This window comes from Notamacropus eugenii, chromosome 1, assembly GCF_028372415.1.
Source record: "Notamacropus eugenii isolate mMacEug1 chromosome 1, mMacEug1.pri_v2, whole genome shotgun sequence".
Classification (NCBI taxonomy): domain Eukaryota; kingdom Metazoa; phylum Chordata; class Mammalia; order Diprotodontia; family Macropodidae; genus Notamacropus; species Notamacropus eugenii.
The window spans coordinates 751,719,575-751,739,399 of NC_092872.1; the positions used below are offsets into that span (position 1 = coordinate 751,719,575).

At 43.6% G+C, this 19,825-nt stretch overlaps 1 long non-coding RNA gene across 1 annotated transcript in view; it reads right to left on the reverse strand.

Moving 5' to 3' along the window:
* Positions 1–19,020, reverse strand: part of LOC140528844 (uncharacterized) — a 35,059-nt gene extending 16,039 nt beyond the window's left edge. The window contains exons 1-2 of the long non-coding RNA XR_011975322.1: positions 18,917–19,020; positions 18,055–18,134 (exon numbers count right to left, since the gene is read on the reverse strand). This is a non-coding gene — a long non-coding RNA (uncharacterized lncRNA). The remainder of the gene's footprint in view (positions 1–18,054; positions 18,135–18,916) is intronic.
* Between the last annotated feature and the right edge of the window lie 805 nt (positions 19,021–19,825).

The following is a 19,825-nucleotide window of genomic DNA, read 5'->3' on the forward strand; positions in this document are numbered from 1 at the left end:
TTAATTTGGAGTCAGAGGACCTGGGTTTGAAACTCAGCTCTATCATTTTTGAATAAATGAACCTTACACATGTTTTCTTTGCTTCTGTGAACCCCACCTTCTTCATCTGTAAAATGAGGAATTGGATTAGCTCATCATTAAGGCCACTCAGTTTGAAATCTATAATCTTATGATCCTGTGATCCATATGACCTTGAGATAGTAATTTCTCCTCTCCAAATATCATCTTATTCCAGCGAAGCCTATGACATTCCTAGTTCCTTCCAAATAGATCTTATGAGCTATGAACTTTAGAATACCCATAGCTGGCAACCAGCTAGTTGCATGGGAAGATTCTGTCCATGATTGTAGAGGATCATATCAAAGAACACTTTTTGTGGCACTTGAAGTCCTTAAAAAGACTGAAGTAGGTGATGAAAACATTTTATCACCATTTTATAAATGAGGAAAGTGAGGTTTGAGGGAGAAAGTGACTTACCAAAGTCCTGCAGTGAGGAAACGTCACAGCTAGGACTTGAACCCAGGCCTCCTACTTCCTTTGCTTGTTAAACCGTAATCATAATCAACAAGTATTTTTCAAATGCTTTATATGTGCCAGGTACTTTGTTAGGTGCTAGGAACTGACTTCATCTGGAATCAGATGACAGGAATTCAAATCCTTCTTTGACACTTACTACCTATGTGACCTTGGGCAAGCTCCTTAACCTCCATGGGCTTTGGTTTCCTCATCAGTAAAATGAAAGAGTGGTTCATCTATCTCTAGATCTTATGAACTTGTATGACATCTCAGAGAAGGCATTTCAGCAGCCTGGTCCTCAGTTTCCTCATCTGTAAAATGAAAGGATTGAACTATTTCTGAATTTAGAATGCTATGATCCCATGAAGAACCAAACTGACTGATGAAGGCCACCAAGTAGAGTATGAAGAGAAAACAATGTGCGTCTCTGAGAAGGGTGTCCACCCCAGTGAGATGACTAAGCCTTCAAGGTTTTCTGAAAGTATTAGTTATTGGCACAGTACCCATCCTTCAAAGCCAGACAGTATTCTAGGATCATGGACCCTCCTCAAAGCATGAGAAAGTTTAGATTGAGAACTGGGAAGGACTTCACAGAATGAACCTTAGGACAACCAAGGAAAATGAAGTGATTTAACATTCAGAGAAGGGAAGAGACTTTCTCAAGGTCCCATGGTACCTCCAAGGTAGAGCATCTCCAAACAGTGCTCTGTCCACAACATGACATTCCTTCGCTCTCTGTTCAGGTGTTCCAATCAAGGACTAAAGCCCACTTGGGTGATCAGAAGGGAGCAAGCTTTGTGATCATTCAATGTGCTTTCAGTGACAGCTCTGACTGTCTTTGAGATGCTGTCATCAAGTCTCCTCATTGGTGCATGAATTTACAAACATCACACAAATATATTATTTGTAATAAAACTGACTAACGAGCAGCAAAGGCCAATTATTGGTGTACGCCCGCTGGCTGGGGCTGGAGCTAATCACGCGGCATTCAGATTTACAGCTCTCTGTTTGCCTTAGTGCAATTTTAATCACGCATTAATTTATGGATTGTGAGATATTTCACTGGTCTCAAGTCTTTCAGGAGCCCAGCCTTGTAAAATCCAGGAACTGGAAGACTTAGCTTAGTGTCATGGCAGGGAGGCTTGAGGGACTTCCTGAATCATACGCTGGGATGAATCAATGAACATACATTTATTAAACACTTACTACATACCAAGCCCTGCACCACAGATAGACAATACACATGGTAAGCTTGATCACATCTGGCACAGGGAATGACTATGCCAAATGTTCCTTCCTGCAGGAAGTCTATGCTGAACCCACTGCTAAGTAGGGATCTCTCCCTCCAGTGCCAACTGAGTGACCTTCATTCTGTGGGCTTCGGTTTCTTCTTTAAATCAGAGGTTAAAGTACCCATAGTATTCCACCTATTTTTTTTTACCTTTGGATACCTCTCCCAGGCATTTGGCACAGTGCCTGGCACGTAGCAAGCAAGTCATACAAGCTTGTTGAAGTGAATTCTCATGTACTACTCTGTACTGCATTTATTTAGATTTCTGTCATGTTCTTCTACTGCGCTATAATACAATATAACATTAACATCACCTTAAGAACTGAGGAATCTTACCAGCTTCAGGCCTTCCTCCACAAAGCCATGTTGTTGGAACCTCTTGGTGATTTCTCAGATTTCTGAAGCTGGGAGGGACCTCAGAGGGCATCTGGTCCACTGGCTGCTCCAACAATAATCCCCCTGTGTTGTTGCTTTTCCTTCATTCTCCAAGAGGACTATGATGTCAGAGAGCTGACGCTGTGATTTCCAGGTGAATTGGATTTAAGTGAGGCAGGGTGGTGCAAGGTCACCAGCCTCACTTTCTCCTCAAGAGCCATCTGAGTCCAATGGCCAGACATGGATCAGGATGACCGGAGATGGTCCCCGCTCTTGTGAGATGCCTCAAACGAGGTCAGACACCTTTCCTTAAAGACTTTCAAGGAGGGAGAGCTCACCAGATCCACAGGGAACCCATTCCAGTTTGGACTGCTCTCATTTTAGGACTACTTCTTCCTGCCATGAAGTGGCAGTCATTTCTTTTCTTTTCCTGCTTATTTCTACTTATTCTGCTTTGTGTAACCAGAGGAGAAACGTCTAATCTCTCCTCCCTATGCTAGCTCCCTAGAGAAGACAGCTTTGATTCCCCTCACCCCACCTCCTCCACAGCAGATCTTCTCTAGCTTGAAGGTCACCGTTTTCTCCAACCAATTCTCATTCTCATTACAGGATCATGGATTCAGAGCTATAACGGAGCTTTAAAGGTTGACTTCCAGCTTCCTTGTTCCCCCACGGAGGAAGCCTACCAAAAAAGGCATTATATGCTTTGCCAATCTGACTTATCTTTCTGCTTATACTTGTACCCTGGTGCGTATTGTATCGACTGGCACATGGTAATTGCTGGATTTGGTTTGACAAAGGATACCCAGGTTGTAAGTATGGATTTGAAACTAGGTCCTTTGAAACCCAGAATCACCTCCTTTTTACTGCTCCATATTGCCTTCAAGGTGAATGTATAGATTCCAACATTTAGAAAGGAATGAGATCTTAGAGGCTGTCTAATCTAGCTCCCTAATTTTCCAGAAGAGGGGACTGAGACCCATTGAACTGAAATAAATTTCCTAAGGCCCCATAGGTTGTAAGTGACAGGCAGGATTCAAACCCAGGTTTTCCAACTCCACAGCTGAGGCTCTTTCTGTTGTATCACGTAAAGCACTAGCTCAAGGACCTTCTCTGGATACTTTCCAGATTATTAACATCCTTCCTAAAATATGGCACCCAAAGGAACAGAAGACTGGAGAGAGACAGTAAATTGTGGAGCCAGGATTTAGTCAGGCCACAATTTCCTAGATTTAGAGGTAAGAGAGACCTTAGAGAACTTGTAGCTTGACCTCCTCATTTTAAAATAGAAAGCAGAGGCCAAGAGAGATGCTCCTTGGATGACATTGCTTATTGGTGTCACGCACGTGGTACAGTTCAGACTTAGCAATTTATATGCCTCAAATCCCTCATGACAGATTCCTTATTCTTTCAAATAAGCTATGATGCCTTTGACTGCAAATCCAAGGAACAGAAAATCTCAGAATCTGAGAAGTGAATGAGGTGTCAGGAATCATGTGGTCCAATCTACATAAGAAAGGAATCCACTCGACAGCAATGTTAGCCAGTGACCATCCTCACTGAAGACCTCCCCAAATGGGAAGCTCACTCACCATCTGGCAAAGCAGTCCCTTCCACTTTGGGGCGGTTCTTGTGGCTAGGAGAGTCTTAAAGTTGTCAAGACGAAGTTATCCTCTTCAGATTCTGCCTATTTCTCCTGATTCCACCCTTGACAGCCAAAGAAAACAAGGCCAATCTCTTCTCCAAGTGACAGTTTTTCAGATTTGACGATGGCTGCTCTGTGACCTCTGCCGAATTCCTTAACTAATCTTTGTATTTCACAGTCTCAAGGCCCTTTGCCATCCTGATGCCCTTTTCCAGATCCTGTCCAGCTAATTTGTGTCTTTCTTGAAGCCTAACACACACACAAAAAAATCCTACTCTCTAATCACTAGGATTTTCTGGAAGAAAAGGTGTAAGAAATCACTTTTGATAGATGAATGGAATGTAACTAAAAATGACAGAGTTCAAGGGGTATGGAAAAGCTACCTTGTAGACCCAGGAGACTGTACAAACACAGGCAGTAGACAGGTGACAGCAAGGACAATTTGTCAAATGACCCATGACAGCTTCAAAGAACTATGGGAAATCCTCTAGGCCCAAGACCAAAAAGCATGTTGTGGACTCTCCTTTAAGGAGCCCTAACTCTCTGACTCCTAATCCAAAAGTACTCCTGACCAGTTCCTACTCCTGAGGCTGCTGGGTGAGGAGAAGCAGGGCCCCCCAGGAAATCCTACAAAGACCTTGGTGGAGGTGGAGGGGAACGTGGGGAGGGGCAGAAAGGAACCCTCTTGTTAAGGAGGCCCTGACCACAGGGAAGTGAATGACTGGCTTTGTTGCTGGTCTCAGGGCCAAGAAGTTAGAATTTCTGCTTTGCTGGCATTTCTATGGGGAGTGAGGGAGAAATTCAGGGTTTATGATGTGTTTTTCAACTAGCAGGAATCAAAGGCCTTGCAGGTGTTAATTGGGGAAATGTTGGGGAAAGGCATCGATGAAATTTCTTGGGTCTGCTCTAAATTGATTTGTGGGTCTCTTTGGGGCTGCAGTGGGCCTGAGGTAGATGGGATTTTCCTTCCTGGTGCCTCCCTTCCCTTGTGCCCCCTCCCCCCAAGTTTGAGTAGATCAGGAGAGGCAGCATTTCCTAGTGATAGTGATATAAATCAGAGCCACAGTTTCGCCAATTGACCACCCATAACTGGGCCACATGGAGGGAGGGAGGCACCCAATATGGGAGAAGAGAGAAACCTTCATTAGCTCTGCTGCCAAAAATCAGAGCCACAATTTTCCTCCAGAAATTCCTAGGATCTACAACAGTAATTACAGATTACAAAAATGATGATAGATTATAACCAACATTGTTAAGAAGTAAGACTACCCTTGGGATCAGTGCCTCCACTACTAATAATGACTATTTCTACAATTATTGTTAATAATAATTGCAACTACTTATAATAACAAGGTATAGCTAGGTAGCTCAGTAGCTGAAGTGCTGGACCTGGAGTCAGGAAGACTCATCTTCCAGAGTTTAAGATTGAGAATGAGGCCAGACAGTATTTGCTATCCATCACCTCTCTCTCTCTCTCTCTCTCTCTCTGTATGTGTCTGTCTATCTGTCTGCTATTATCCATTTATCTATCTGCCCTCCATCCATCCTTCTATTTGAAAACATCTGGAAATTAATCACATTGTTACCACTTCAACCTTAATGTTCTATTTTTCTAAATTTAAAGTTTGTTCCTGCATTAAAAACCTTCCTCTGGGACTTCCTCTTTAATCCAGTGAACCCCAAGGTGGTCTGAGGCTAGGTCCTTGGGAGACAAGCTCTGGGAGTCCTTCCAAACTAGAAATGCTTTGAGTACTGGCTCGTGTGTGTGTGTGTGTATGTGTGTGTGTATGTGTGTGTGTGTGTGTGTTTTATTATTATTCAAGGAATAATCTTTGCATACTCTGGTGGATATGTAGAGCTAAATGACTTAGATTCCCAACAATGATACATCAAAGGAGAGGCCACTCCCCATGCTCCATCTCTTCCTTGAGATCTTCTGGTGTTTCATGGAAAGCAACGAACCATCCTGTCTGTCCACTGATTATTCCTCATTCTCACCAAGGGACTGGTAGCTCTGAACCCTAGCTTTCTCTGATGGCAGCCACTACGCTGGTACCGAATCTGTCATTGGTAACATATTACAGTGAGATCACACCCACTATGTGACTATTCATGGACCTCTGGGTGATCTTCACATGAGGCTGTTTTTTTCTGAGGCTACAGTAACACCTTCCAGGACCAATCTGGTTTAACATGAAAGGGTTTGGACTAGATTACAAATTTAATTCAATTTAATAGACATTTAGCAAACATTGACTTTGTGCCAGGAATTCAGTGGGTGCTGGGGATGCAAAACCACTCATAGGACACAGTGCTGGACTTAGAACCCAAAAGACCTGAATGTAAATCCTGTCTTGGTCACTTACTAGTTATGTAATCCAAGGGAAGTCACAACCTCTCGGACCCAGTTTCCCCATCTATAAGATGGGACAAAATAGCATCTGCCTCATAAATGACTGTATCAAATGAGATGATTTATGTGAAGTGTTTCCCAAACATTTAAGTCCTAAGCAGGTGCTGTTGTTACACAGTCATTGTTAGTAGGATCATCTAAAAGAGGATGGTGGCCAGCATTATTCCTAGGGACACTTGAAGCTCTGAATCTATGACCTTCTGATCCTTTGAAGCAGGGCCTACTCCATGGAGTTTATACTTTACTGGGGGAAAATGAGGTGTAGACAGAAAAGTGAATAAGAATAAAATACAGAGTGACAGGAGATTAATTGTACCATCACAAGGGTGGGTGGGAGTGGGTGGGCCTTGGGGAGGAAATGCTTACGAGCTGGGCGCCTAGGGAGCTAAAGATTGTCAAAGGTGGTGATAAGGAAAGAGCTCTCCAGACATTAGGGACAGGTTGTCCAAAGGCAAGAAAGGGGAAGATGGGACATAACTGGAGAAGAGTGAACACAGCCCTTTGGCAAGAATGTGGATCTTGTAAGCCTGAAGAGACAGACTGTGCTGGGGCCAGACAGGGAAGGGCTTTCCATGGCACTTTGCCCATGGGCCCATTAGCAAACCCCCCACCTTCTGCTCATGGGGGGTTCAGGGCAGTACAGTTAACTTTCAGGAGGCAAACAGGGCAGCTTCAGGGCCCATTCCTGGGCCTCCCCACTCCTTACCAGCGGAAGGGCCGGCCTCTGAACCCAGTGGAGATAGACACTCTAGGCTGGAGGGCCATGGCCAGCACCAGGACAGCGGTACCCAGACTGCTTCTCGGTGGCTCCTCTGAATGCTTTCCCCTCTTCCTTTCTCGAGGAAAACTCTCAGCAAAATAAACATAGCCTGAGCTCTGTCGGAGCAGGAGGCGCCGGCTCGGGATCCAGCCGTTGCCCGAGGTGTAAACCAACCATCTATTTGGTTTAAGGGCTTCTGGCTCCTCTGGAGTGAGGGGAAGGTCCCACAGACATGTTTTCTTTGATTTCCTTCCACATCTTCCCTTAGAAAAGAAAACTTGCCCAGGGTCTCAAGGTAGCGGGCCTTGTTGCTGCTGCCACTCCGGAAGCCAGGGATTTTCTGTACGGGACTAAATGTCATAATAAATGGTATTCCTAACTGCTGGAAGAAGGCAAACCTAGCGGTTGGAGGGCAGGCCTTGGAGGTGGGCAGGTCTGGGGTCAAATCAACGTTCTGACACATACTGACTACGTGACATGTCCCTTATTCTCTGAATGCCCCAGACAACTTTTTGAGACTATGAATTATGGAAGAGCTGCTGAAATCCATTGGTAGAGAGAGTTTCTACCCCAGGAGCTCTTTACATGACCGAAAGAGAGAGAAAACAATCAACACTTCAAAGTTTTCACAGAAATACACGTTGGCCATCACCCTGAGCCATTGACCCTCCTGGTGATCTGGAAAGGTGGGGCCTGCAAGTGCCATTGTCACCATTGGGAAGAAGAGGAGGCTGGGCTCCACAGAGGCCACTTAGCTTGCTTGAGGTGACTCAGCCTGCTTCTAGGGCTGGTGTTATTGAATCAACAACGAAATAGCCCAGGGAGGTCAGGCCCAGGAGAACGAGTGAGGCCTTCATCCATACCTATCAGGTATACTGAGCCCAGGGGTGTGCCCTTCACTCCTACCTATTCTCCCAGTCTGGCCTGTCTTTCCAGCCCCACTCTCGTTTCCACTCAGTCTTGACTATAGGGTCAGCTGTTCATTAATGTCCTCCCTTCTCTCTTGGTTCTTGAATCTGTTAGAGTTCCAAGGGTGGAGAACCTGTGACCTTGAGGCCACAAGCAGCCCTCTGTATCCTTAAGTGCAGTTCTTAGAATCCAAATTTCATGGAACAAATGCCCCTTGGTAGGGTGGTAAGGTCTCTGGGTAACAATTCAGAAACCCCGAGTTCAAATCGCACTTGGTCAACTTAGTCACGGTGTCAAGTAAACAAATATCTATTTGGTGCTGACTAAATGTCAGGCTCTGTATTCAGCTCCCCGAATATGAATGAAAGCAAGCAGGAAAAAATTGCTTTTTGTAGAATTTTCAGTCTAATGGGGGGAAAACAACACATTAAAGAGGGAGAAGAAGAGGGTACCCCCAAAGGGAGAAGGTAAAGGAAGCTGGAGAGTCAGGAGCTTAGACTGGGGTGGAACTTGGAGCCCAATTTTCAAATATCTAACATAAGAGGGTCCGACTCAACAGCCTTGGAAGTCCCTTGTGGATATAGACCTATGATGGGATAGTCCCATTTGATGAGAAATGAGCCATATAGAAAGGATTGTTACTGTTTGTCCTTTGTTCTGGAAGAAGACCGTGACATCAGGATGATGATATGACTTACAGTTGACTGATTTGAGTGAGGAAGGGCTGTGCAAGGTCATCAACCTCACTTTCTTCTCCTGAGCCAACTGGGTCCAGTGGCCTGACTTTCAGTAGGAAGACTGGAGATGGCCCAGGATACAATGGGAGACTTGGCCCTTTCAGGCTAAGGTCTTATCACATTCTCACTTTGAGTGAGATACATGGTTATGGTTGTTGTCCTTCATCTTTGAAGAGGACCAAAATGGCATCATCACGAAAAAGTGAATTTTCAGTGTGTCTGACTATGGCTGATCAGACCAATACGAGCTCAGATTGCTCTGCCACAGGTTGGGCACAGATGGTCAGTGTGATTATTTGGGGTGGATACCCCAAATTTGTACATCCTACATTTACTTTGTGATGTCTCAATTCTGCTTTGCTTATAGAACGCAGCACCTTTTCTGATGTGGGCATGCCATGCTGAGCAGTCCTGTGCCAGTGTCTCCCATGTTGCATAGTCAAATCCAAAGTTCTTGGGAAAGATCTTGAAAGTATCCTTGTATCGCTTCTTCTGACCACCATGTCCCATGTGAGTTCTTCATGAAATAGTCTTTTTGGCAAGTGTACATTTTGCATTCAAACAACGTGGCCAGTCTATTGGAGTTGCACTATCCAAACATAATTTGAATGCTTGGCAGTTCAGCTCGAGCAAGGACTTCAGTGTCTGGTACCTTGTCCTGCCAGGTGATCTTCAGAATCTTCCTAAGACAGTTCAAACGGAAGCAATTCAGTTTCATGGCATGGTGCTGGTAGACTGTTCATGTTTCACAGGCATACAACAATGAGGTCAGCACAACGGCTCTGTAGACCTTCACTTTGGTAGTCAGTCTAATACCTCTTCTCTCATAAACTTTTCTTCAGAGCCTCCCAAACACTGAACTAGCTCTGGCAATGCGTGCATCAACCTCATTGTCAATATGTACATCCCTGGAAAGTATACTACCAAGGTAAGTGAACTTATCCACAACATTCAAAGCTTCTCCATTTGTTGTAACTGATGGTTCCACATACAGATAGTATGGTGGTGGCTGATGGAGCACCTGTGTTTTCTTTTTTTTTTTGCAATTTATTTATTTATTTTTAATTTTCAGTATTCATTTCCACAAGATTTTGAGTTTCAAAATTTCTCCCCATCTCTCCCTTCCCCCTGCCCCCAAACACCATGCATTCTGATTACCCCTTCCCCCAGTCTACTCTTATCCTGCCCTCCCTTCCATTATCCCTATCTTCTCTCTTTTCTTGTAGGGCAAGATGTATTTTTATACCCCATTACCTGTAGTTGACCTTGATGCCATGTTCATCCTAATTGAAAGCATTTGACAACATGGATGAAAATAGCATGGTAAAAAGCATGGGAGCAAGCCCACAGCCCTGCTTCACTCCATCAGCGACTAGGAAGCCATGAGAGCATTGTCCATCATCCAAAACCCAGGCAAACATGCCATCATGAAAGTGACATACAATACTGATTAACTTCTCTGGGCAGTCAAATGTTGACATAATTTTCCATAAGCCCTCACGACTAACAATGACAAAGGCCTTGGTCAGATCTGCAAATGTGTATACAGATCTCTATTCTGCTCCTGGCATTTTTCCTGCAGTTGTTGAGCAGCAAACACCATATTGACTGTTCCTCAGCCCTTTCTGAAGCCACATTGGCTCTCAGGTGTATGACCGTCTTCCAGATGAAGGATCAACCTATTAAGGAAAACTCTAGCAAGAATTTTGCCAGCAATGATTAGGAGAGAGACCTCCCTGTGATTGTTACAGGACAATCTATTCCCTTTACCTTTATAGAGATGGACAATGGAAGCATCCTTGAAGTCCTGGGATATAGTTTCTTCTTACCATATAACCTGGAAAATTTCAGTCAGTTTTTGTATGAGTAATGGTTCCCCTACCTTGTAAATCTTAGCTGGAATAGAATCAGCACCAGGTGCTTTGCCACATGAAAGGAGACTAACAGTCCTCAAAACCTCTTCCTTCAGTTAGAAGTTCAGTTAAGGAGGGATTGACTTCAACCTGAGGTAAGTGGCCAATGGCCTCAGTATGGATTGATGATGGTCTGTTGAGAATACTATGGAAGTGTTCAATCCATCTCTCTAGGATCATGTCCTTATCACTAATCAATGTGGCTCCATCAGGACTGAGTAGCTATGATGCATCATAAGTTTTTTGTTCATAAATAGCTTTCAGGAAATCATAAAAGTGCTTTGGATTGTTACTATCAGCATAAAACTAAATTTCATCTGCCTTCTTACTGAGCCAGGAATACTGCATCTCTCTAAGCTTTGCTTGTACTTTGCTTTAGATGGAATTAAATACTGCCTTCTTAGAGGTGGATGAACTATCCTGCTGATAAATCCTGTGGAGTTCTTGCTTTTCATTTGGCAGCTTTTGAATTTCCCCATCATTTTCATCAAACCAGCCGTGGTGTCTGTGAGTGTTCTGACCCAGATGAGCAAATGCAGTGCTGTACACCAAATCTCTGAGAACTGCCTACTCCTTTTCTGCTCCACTGTTGCCAATTGTGTGTTGGCTCAACTTATCCTCCAAGTTAGCAACAAACTGTTCACGCTCAGAGAAGAGCTCTAGTTTGTTGACATTGATTTTTCTGGTAGTCATTTTGCCTTAGGGGCAGCACTTTTGATGAATTTGAATATTTAGCTTGGAAAGGATAAGTCTATGATCAGTCCAGTACTCTGCACCACACATTGCCTTTTTCACTCTCACATCTTGTCTGTCTCTTCTCCTTACAATCACATGGTCTATTAGATGCCAGTGCTTGCTGTGAGGGTTCATCTATGAAGTTTTATGTGAGATCCACTCATTCAATGAATAGACTTCTTGTAGTTACTCAAGGGATGGCCTCTTTAATAAAAAAAAATCAAACCCTCAAGGTTCCTAGGTAAAAGAGAAAAAATTACTGTATAGTTACTACATTCACTCTTTGCTAGTTGGGTGGGGACTTGTCATCCAGTCTATGAGCTCCAGAGTGAATTGGGTTTGAGGCTTGATCTTTGAGCAAGAAATGTAGCCAGTAAATCCAAGGGGAAAAAAGGAGCTTTTGGCCATGCAATTTACTTTCCTCTGGGCAGAACACTAGAGGAGAGGAGGGGAGGGGAGAGGAGGAGCTGCTGCTCACTCACAGGTTGTATTTGTCCTTCCTTCTTGAAGAGGACCATGACATCAAGATGATATGACTTGCAGTTGACTTTGTTTTGAGTGAGTGAGGACTCCAACCTCACTTTCTTCCCCTCATAGAAAGGGAGTGATCTGCATATAGTATCATGATGACAGATCCCATGGTTGGTCACATAGTGAGTGTCAGAGGCAAGACTGAGAAGGCAATCTTCTCTTGTCCAGAATGCCCATCATCCATGAGGAGGAGTTTGCCCCTGGAAATCGAGGGGATGTCCATCAATTGGGACAATTGAAATTTCTAGTTTCATTCAGGGCTCAGCCTTCTAAATGAAGCCTTTCCTGAATTTCCCAGGTACTAGGGACTCTCCCCAACAAATTTCCTTACACATATTTTTTATGTTTTTATCTCCATTTAGATATGTATTATTTCCCCTAATGGAAATAATGCCCTTGAGTGCAGGACTAGGCTGTTCAATTTTTGTCTTTGTATCACCAATACCTAGCAGTACTCATAATTGGTGTTTAATAAATGTCTTACTGATTGGTAGCTGAATCTGAGTGTAATATCCTACCCCCTATACCTTGAGACTTTCTTCTTACTTTTTTTCCCTGAATTTGCAAGGACCAAAATGTTCTAAGAAGGAAAATCCTGGTCAAAGAATATCTATTCCTCAGTAGAGCACCATGGGAAGAGTGATAGATTTGTAGTCTCAGCACTTGAGTTCAGATCTCAGATTGGCTGCTTACTCCCTATGTGACATCACTTTCCTAGGCCTCAGTTTCCTCATCTGTGAAATGGGAGGGGGAGATGGACTGGATGTTCTCTAAGGTTCTCCCCACTCTAGATCTCTGATCCTATATTAATGTCTTCAGTGACTGCTGTTGAAAGGAAACAGTGATCATTTATTCCACCCCCTTTGTTTTATAGATGAGGCAAATGGTCCACAAAGAAGGAAAATGGGGGGGTCCATGGTCAGGCCTGAAACTTTACACCAAAAACTCCCTTTACCCTGTAAATATGGCCAGTAGATCCAACTTTCTTTTTTTCCAAAATCTATTAATTTATTTGTTTTTAGTTTTCAATATTCACTTCCATAAGTTTTAAATTTTCTCCCCCTCCCTCCCTAAGATGTCATGCAATTTATATGGGCTCTATATGTATGTATACACATACATTCCAGTGAAACACATTTTCACATTAGTCATGTTGCATAGAAGAATTAAAATAAATAGGAGAAACCATGAGAAAAACAAAGCAAAGCATAGCAAAAGAGAAAATCATCTGCTTCTTTCTGAATTCTGACTCTAGTTTTTTCTCTGGATATAGATGACATTTTGCATCTTGAGTCCTTTGGAAATGTTTTAGGTCCTTGCATTGTTGAGAAGGGCTAAGTCTTTCAAAACAGTCTTCACACACAGTAGCTTTTACTGTGTATAATGTTCTCCCAGTTCTGTTTGCTTCACTCAGCATTAGTTCATATGTCTTTTTCTGAAGTCCTCCTATTCATCATTTCTTATAGCACAATAGTATTCCATTACATTCATATACCACAACTTGTTTAGCACTTCCCCAATTGATGGACATCCCCTCAATTTCCAGTTTTTGGCTACCATAAAGAGAGCTGTTATAAATATTTTGTACACGTGGGTCTTTTTCTCATTTTTTACAATCTCTTTGGGGTACAACCCTAGAAGCAGTATGGCTGGATGAAAGGGTATGCACATTTTTATATCCCTTTGAACATAGTTCCAAATTGCTCTCCAGAATGGTTAGATCAACTCACAGCTCTCCCAACAATGAATTGGTATTCCAACTTTCCCACATCTTCTCCAACATTTATCACTTTCCTGTTCCGTTATGTTAACCAATCTGATAGGTGTGATGTGGTACTTCCGAGTTGTTTTGATTTTCATGTCTCTAATCAATAGTGATTTAGAGCATTTTTATATGACTATAGATAGCTTTAATTTCTTCCTCTGAAAACTGCCTGTTCATATCCTTTGATCATTTGGACAATGACTTGTATTCTTGTCCATTTAACTCAGTTCTCTCTATATTTTAGAAATGAGTCCTTTATCACAGACACTGGTTGCAAAAATTCTTTCCCAGTTTTCCATTTCCTTTCTAATCTTGGTTGCATTGGCTTTGTTTGTGCAAAAAATTTTTTCAATTGAATGTAATCAAAATTATCCATTTTGCATTTCATAGTGTTCTTTATCTCTTGTTTGGTCATAAATCCCTCCATTCTCCATAAATCTGACAAACACACTATTCCTCGCTCTCCTAATTTGTTTATAGTACCAGCCTTCACACCTAGATTGTGTACCCATTTGGACTTTATTCTTTTGTACAGTGTCAGGTGGTTGTCTATACCCAGTTTCTGCCACATGATTTTTCAGTTTTCCAGGCAGTTTTTGTCAAACACTGAATTTTTATCCCTGAAGCTGGGGTGCTTGGGTTTATCTGGCCTTTGTTCCTAGATCTGGAGCTAGAATGACTCTCAGGGCCATATGGCCTAATCCACTCATTTCTCAGAAAAGGAAACTGAGGTCAAGCAATGTCTACCTGTCTGACATCACATTGGTAACAAATACCAGGTGAGATTTGAACCCAGGTCTTCTGACTGCAAAACCAATCTCTTCCCATTGTAATGGGAAGGTATTGGGCTCCCTCTGTTGGAATCAATGCATTAGGGCCTTCTCTGAGGTCAGCCATGTGGCTCAGGTTGCCTACTTCGGGTTACCTTATGTGGATTACCTTACATAAAGCTCTTTGAAGATACAATCCAGACCCACATAGGATCTCATGGACCAGAAAACCCCTGCTTGCAGCACAAGGATAGTGCCCTTGGCAGGCAACTGCAGGTCAGACTTAGTGCTTGCATTATTAGGAGAGATGGTCACTGATGAGAATTCTCATCCCGGAGAACGCAACTCAGCCCACTGCTCTGGCCCAGGAGCGATAACTGAGAAGAAAGGCCTCTCCTCTCAGTCAGGAAAAGCTGCACCCAGGAAGAGAAAGTGGGAGTGGCCAGGTACAGGTCCTTCCCATGCCAGTCCTTAAAGAGGTCTGACCCAGAGGGACTTGGATTCACAGAGGACCCCAATGCTAAAAGTATCGAGAGAACCCTGGACTTGGGGTCAGCAAGACTGGGTTCAAATTTGACTTCAGACATTTTCTTGCTGTTTGACTCAGAGAAAGTTACCTAACTTCTCAGAGCCACAGTATCCTCAACTGTTAAATGACTGGGTTTTACCATAAGGTTTCTAAAGTCCTCTCCAGCTCTAAATTTCTAGTCCTTTGATCCTATTAGCCTATGAAAAGCAAAGTCATATGCAAGTGAGTGGGGGAGGGATGGCAGAAAGGGAAAATGCTGCCCTTTGAAGGCCTAAATTGCTGAGATATCCATAAAAAACAGAAGGATGGGTGTGGGGAGTAAGGTATCAGGAAGGCTGGAATCCTGTCAGAGCCTTATTCATCCTGTCTGTTGAGAATGAGCTGTGGGACAAGAGGTACCTAAACCAGAAAATTAAGGTGTGAGCACCAAATCCTGGGAGAGGGCAACCTTTAAAAGGGGCACGGACAATAATTTTAAGCTTTCCTTGTTAACAGGGTCACCATCACTGTCCTGTCCTGACTGGGGGATTCTTCTGGGCTGGGTTTTAATCCCTTCCCCCTCCATTCTCAGGCTGTGTGTTTGCTTCTAACAAGGTCTCCTCCTCCTTCTAAACTGAAATGAGCTGGGGAACCAGTAACCAAGCTGGTTAACATTGCATGTAAAATAAGCTTATAAGGTATTGCGAGAGGCTCCAAGGAAGACTTGTACAGCTTTAACAAAGAAACTTTGTAACAGCTGGAATATTTGGAGATTTTTGATTACCTGGAGAGTGATAAGGATGTAACAGAAATGCCCTTGAATCAGAATGGAAAAGGTCTGATGTGAAGGAAACCCATTGTTCAAACTGGCTTCTCACCTGAAAGCGGATTCACTGAGGCTGGATCTCACCGCTCCTCTGTCCGCCACCGTGGTGGATCCTGCTTCTGTAGATGCTGACTCTGGCCAGCAAGAACTCTCTGCATTCCCCACAGGGTCACAGTGATGCCCCAAGGGGAGGATTCCCCAGGCCATTCCCAAGGGCACCACTATCCTGCCCCCAGACTCTCTCCTTCACCAAGACTGGCTCCTCTACTTACACAGAAGCATCTTCCCACACCAAGTTACCCACACCTGATACTAATTGGAGGTCAATTAGGCATTCACCAGATCACATGTAGACCATCCCTCTTCCCTCTGTGCAGAACTCGAAAGCACCTCAGAGGCTATTCTGGTATGATCAATCTCTCCCCTTACTTAGGATCATCAGTATTAACAAGAACCGTATCACTAACAATGTGTGTTCGTCCTTCGTTGCCGAAGAAGACCATGCCACCATGACATGATTTGCACTTGATTTTATTTTTTTGAGTGAGGGAGGGCTGTGCAGGTCACCAGCCTCACTTCTCCTCCAGAGCCTTCTGAATCCAGTGACCAGATATTCATCAGGATGACTGGAGATGACCCAGGATGGTCCTGGGTCATCACTAACAATACGTCTTATCTGAATACCACTTTAAAGCTGGCAAAGTGCTTTACCAACGTTATCTCATTTGAGGACTTTCACTTTTTGAAGGCCAATATCCAGACCCCTTTGTTTCCTAGAATATAGGAACTTAAAGGGAGCTCGGGCAACATCTAGTACAATTATTTCATTTTATAACAGCCTGGCTTTAGGAGCCCTCTGCCACCTTGTTCCCACATATCTTTGCCATCTTACTTCCCATTATTCCTTTCCATAGACTCATCATTCCAGTTGAAAAATCCTATACAAGAAAATACATTTCCCACCTCCAAACCTTCGCATGGGTCATCTTCGATGTACAAAGTGCACCCTCTCACCTCTTCAAATCCAGTTTCCTCCAAACTACAGCTCAAGCACGCATTCCTCCTACTAGACATTTGAATATGTTCATCTGCATTGAAATGACTTTTTATATGTGTTGCATTCACTTCTGTGTAAACTTCTCACCAGGTGAAATAATACACAATTTTTCACATCCTCAAAGTGTTGTAAAAATGCTAGTTACTATTTTTGTTGTTGTTATTATGCCATGTGCCCCCAGTATAATATATCCTCTTTATGGGCAGGGGTTGTTTATTTGCTTAATTTCTTTTTTCTTGTCTATTCCCTGTTTAGCCCCTGTACCCTAGTACCAACTAACTAATTAACAAGGATTTATTAAATTCTTATTATGTGCCAGGCACTGTGTTCACAACATAGTCTGCCCTGAATGAATGTGGACTTAGTTATGAATCCAATGACTTGCCCAAGATGACACAGCCAGCAAATACCCAAGGAGGGATTAGAACCCTGGCCCTCCTACTTGAGACTTTTCTGCCTGTGCTGGGCTCCTCTTGAGAGCAGTCCAGTTTGTGACCCCAGGGTTCTTCTTATCACTGCCAATGACTACTTCCATGACTGCCAGACCTCTATGACGTAGAGGATGGACCAGATCAGGGCCAGGATCCCTTCCATCTCTCTCTGATAACAGGGTTTGGGAGGAAAGTCTCACCTCCAAGTAACCCCCTTGTGAGTTATATCGTTAATTTTCACTTTTTGCTGTTTTACTTCCCAGACTTGTGACCATTTTTCAGAATCTCATCTGGGCATTATTTCCTTAAATCTACCTCACCCATATGAAGCCATCCCCCCCTTCCTCTCTCCCATTTCTAAGGGAGCTCAAAGAAAAAGAACTCCATGGGATGCACCCGGATCGCCTGAACCCACCAGTGACAATCTGGAAGGCTGCTTAGCCCAGGTCCTGTGGAGTTGAACAAATTAAATCATCATGAGCAAACTTATTGGGACTTTTGGGTCAACAAGACATTATAACCATTTTTTTTCCTCTTCAAAGCCCTGAGTGTGCTTTTCCTGGCATTTTCTTTTGACTTTTAGACCCTAGAATAGATGCCAAGAAATGCCGCCCATCTGCACCTGATTCATTGACAGCTTGTTGATATCAGCGAATTCCATGACCTTTGTAGAAAGCCTTTTGTCTTTCCACCTGGAAGGTGCATCTCATCAAGGGCATTCAGAGCTTGAAATCCCCAGAGATGCAAGTGGCTTTCATATTTCATACAGCTTAAGGAAATTGAAGGGCTGGTTGAATCCATGGCATTGGAATTAAGGCTATGTGACTGTCTTTTGGGGAAAGGTGGGAAAGGGCCCATGTTTACCTTCATACCTTCATTTCTTCTCCTCTGTTCAGTGGCTCTTCCATCCAATATCAGGCATAGTCTTCTTCAGTAACAAAGGACGGCAATCCTGTGAGTAGATGCAGCTCACTGAATGGGGACCCAGCTAGCTGGGTAACTCAACTCCTCCCTTCCTGTCTGCCTCCTCCTCCCCTTCCTTCTCTCCAAAGGAAGGTAAATTTGGATGGCCAAAAGATGCCTAGTTTACTTGGATTTTACTGGCTCCTTCCCTTTCCTTCTCCCTTCCCTTCCCTTCTTTCCCTGTATTTTCCTTTCCCAAAACCTTAAGCCTACTTCGCTCTGAAGGTGGGACACCAATAGACCCCTGCCTAAGGGCTCCTCTTGCCCCTCCTAGCTTTAGACTGATTATCAATAGTAACTGCTACTGTTTCTCTCCCAGCCTGCTGTCTTTCTTTTTCTTGACCTCATTAAAGGGGCTATGCCCTGGCTACTGCTTTAACAGGCCTATTCAATGAATAAGCGTTGCCTCACCCTAAGTGAGTCTCTGCAAAGACCTTGGCCTGAAGGGCCCAAGGTCTCCCAGTGCATCCTGGTCACCTCCAGTCATCGTGATGAATGTCTGGTCACTGGGTTCAGATGGCTCTGCAGGAGAAGTGAGGCTGGTGACCTGCACAGCACTCCCTCATTCAAAACAAAGTCAAGTGCAAGTCATGTCATCATTTCTCTGATGGCGTGGTCTTCTTCAACAATGAAGGACCAACACAATACATATAGCTCCTCCCATTAAAAGTACCCTCCTTGAGGGTGAGAATCATTTTTTTCCTTTCTTTTGATTTAACTCATTGCTTGGCAAGTCAAATAAAGTCAGTTAAATATTTTTCAAAGGCTTACCATGTGCCAGGAACTCTCATAAGTGATGGAGAGAAAAAGAAAGGCAAAAGACGGCCCCTGCTTGTAAAGGACTAGTTGCACCATATGGGAGACAACAGGTTAGCAGCTACATGACAATAATGAGTAGAAACATTTGCAAAGTGTTCACTATTTGCCAGGCCCTGTGCTAAGAGCTTTCCAATTGTTATCTCATCTGATCCTCATAGCAACCTTGGAAGGCCTTTGCTGTTATCCTCACCGACAGAGGAGACATATATGGCCCAAAGAGGAGATACTCTCACAGGAAAGGCAACCGGCACTTGGGGGATCAGAAAAGTCTTTTTGGAAAAGCTGTGATTTGAATGGAGACTCAAAGGAAGGAAAAGACTTCCCTGCTTAGTTACTAGGAGCACAAGCAAGGGACCCATGTGGATCAGTGGATTGTGGGGGCCCTTTTCCGTTGCCAAAAGGAGCGATTCACTCTTGAAACAACTGCATTCTGCGACTGTGAACTGGATTGGTGAAGAAAGCTTTCTGATTATTGAATGGTGACCACAGTCTCCTCATCCCAGACCTTTCTCAGCAGATTGTTCCAGAGATGACTGTTTCGTCATTGCAATTTCACCTTTGGGATAGCATGGAGTCCTTGATAGAAGATACACAGCTTTCCTTGAAGTATCTTCCAGACCAAGAAGTAAAGACCCAGGTTAGCAGCCTTTTCCTCTCTTTCTCTCTTTCTTTCTTTCTTTCTTTCTTTCTTTCTTTCTTTCTTTCTTTCTTTCTTTCTTTCTTTCTTTCTTTCTTTCTTTCTTTCTCTCTCTCTCTCTCTCTCTCTCTCTCTCTCTCTCTCTCTCTCTCTCTCTCTCTCTCTCTCTCTCATCAGGGTTAAGTGACTCTCCCAAGGTCACACAGCTAGCAAGTGTCAAGTGT